At 40.4% G+C, this 2,321-nt stretch overlaps 1 non-coding gene across 1 annotated transcript; it reads left to right on the top strand.

Annotated features, from left to right (window-relative positions):
- The first annotated feature begins 1,840 nt into the window (after positions 1-1,840).
- On the top strand, positions 1,841-1,912 carry TRNAC-GCA. Its single transcript has one exon. It is a non-coding gene; the product is annotated as a tRNA-Cys (tRNA).
- The last annotated feature ends 409 nt before the right edge of the window (positions 1,913-2,321 follow it).

The following is a 2,321-nucleotide window of genomic DNA, read 5'->3' as shown; positions in this document are numbered from 1 at the left end:
TCCCTCTTTACCCCAAAAACACAATCCTCTGGTTATAATATCATAAGGCTCAATAGAAGGCATAAAAAGCAGATTGAATAGCTATAGTCTTCCCAAATATGCTCACAGTAACTCCTATGCAGGTACAGTCCCACATTTTGGAAAAGCGGAAATCCTTATCTCATTCCTAAAACTTAATTGTACCAAGAACATATGCATTGCTGTGCTATACATCCCCCAGGACAGAATATTACAATAATTTACAACATACTATCCTGAATAGCAGATACAATCAGAGTATCTTTTAAAATCTTCTTGGTAAATGGCACTGAAATTGAATTAGTCCACCATACCAAACTATTAGGAGTCATATAGATGATAATCGTAAATTTGACCTCCACATCCAAAGCAATATCAAGTTGGTACCTTGGTGGTGAAGGCTTGTATTAACTGTCTTCCTTGAAGAGCTAATTTTGGTTCTATCAGGTACGGCCATGTCAATGCAGTTATACAGGTGTTTGTAAAAAACATTGGTGTAGAACTCTGCATAGTTGCCAGTTTCATCTGAGGGGGGAGGTGCAGAGAAGCTATTTATACCATCCCTTAGAAGGATATAATCTGCTTTGGAGAGTTTTTTTTAGTTTAGTTTCTGCTGGGGGGGGGGGGGTGCAGGTGTGATAGTTACTTCGAATGAGACTGATTTGTGGTCAGATTTGACAAGGGAAGACCTCACAGTGGAGGTGCTACAGTGGTCCCCCATGTTGGTAAGAACCAGATCCAGGATGTTGGCACCCCTAGTTGGGGTGTCCACCAGCTGCTCCAGGGTGTTAGAGTTAACAAACTTGAAGAACCTTTGGGCAATTGAGTTTGAGAATAAGTAATTTACCCAGTCAATGAATGGGTAATTAAAATCACCCAGAACCATGGTGTTCAGATGTATCTTGATGGATTCCAGTAGATCCAAGCAGGCAGAGAGGCTGTTCTGATTCATGGAGGGGGTCCTGTAGCTAGCAATGACTTGAATAGGTGTCCTACCAACAGTTAGTTGCACCTAAAGTGTCTCCAGGGAATCATACTGTTTAACCAATCTGGAGGTGCATTTTACTTATATTTATTTATTTTAATTTGACATTTGTTGACCGGGACAGTCCGACTGGGACAAAGTTCTTTTTCAGCAGAGGCCCAGGGAGAAAAGCTCCACAATACAAATATAAAAAAATAAATGTTACAATAGATGTATAATACAAAAGATTAGCAATATATAGCATGGTGATAAAAAGAAGAATAGAGACTAAAGGAGTTTATATAGCAAAAGTACATGAAGTACACAAAGTACATGAAGTTATCACAAATAAGTAGAGTAGAAGATAGCAAAATACAGTATATTGACTGGAAATTAGTAGAAATAAACAGAAGGAGAAATATGTTAAGGAAGGATAGAAGAATAAACATAAAAGACTAGCTAGAGTAGGAACTAGATTCAGGTAGGGTGGTTACAGTGGCAAGTATTTATCTTTAATGAATATTGATACTCCGCCTCCTTTAGTTTTCATGCCTTCTGTTCATGGTCTGAACATGCGGTAGAAGGTATAACCCGGTATGGCTGGGTGCTCTCCACACCTTTGAACCAGTTCTTCATGACTGCACAGATTTCACTGTCTTCCAAAGTAAGGACTGCTTCCAGTGAGTGCAGTTTCCTGACATTTAGCAGCATAATCCTGAAGTTGTTTTTGATGAAATTTTTAGGTCGGAAATTTCGTCTATGTGACATTGCCTAAAAAAAGGCACTATGGGGGTGGCAAAAGCCTTTGCCAGTAGCCAAAATCCCAGGGGTTACAGATGAAGACCATCTTTGGCAAATGGGGGTATAGCTCAGTGGTAGAGCATTTGACTGCAGATCAAGAGGTACCTGGTTCAAATCTGGGTGCCCCCTGTAAGGGTGGCTTTTACTCTTGGCTAGGCTTATAAGGGCCTCAGGGCCAATAGCCTAGTAACTTCCTATGATCCTATAAGCATCAAGGTCTATTGATCATGTCATCTCAGGCTGACAGAAACAGGATCCCCTTAGAAAGACACCAAAAATGTACCCAATTATTGAAGTCAATATTTTTTTGTTTATACTGTAGTATAATCCTAGGCGAGGGTAATATGCTGCTCAAGGCTAGGGACATACCTGCCTGTGACACATAATCAGAGAGCTCAGTCATGCTTCTCTTCGTGTAATCCAGAGAGGTAGGTCTCAAGTCATTCACACCAACATGTACTATGGCAGAATCATAATGGTACTTGTCGTTGAGAGACTTGAGTGACTGTGTGATCTGAGGAATCCTGGCACTAGAAAG

The sequence above is a fragment of the Protopterus annectens genome, chromosome 1.part1, assembly GCF_019279795.1.
Source record: "Protopterus annectens isolate FY-2018-M chromosome 1.part1, PAN1.0, whole genome shotgun sequence".
NCBI lineage: Eukaryota > Metazoa > Chordata > Ceratodontiformes > Protopteridae > Protopterus > Protopterus annectens.
This window is presented reverse-complemented; position numbering and strand designations above follow the sequence as displayed.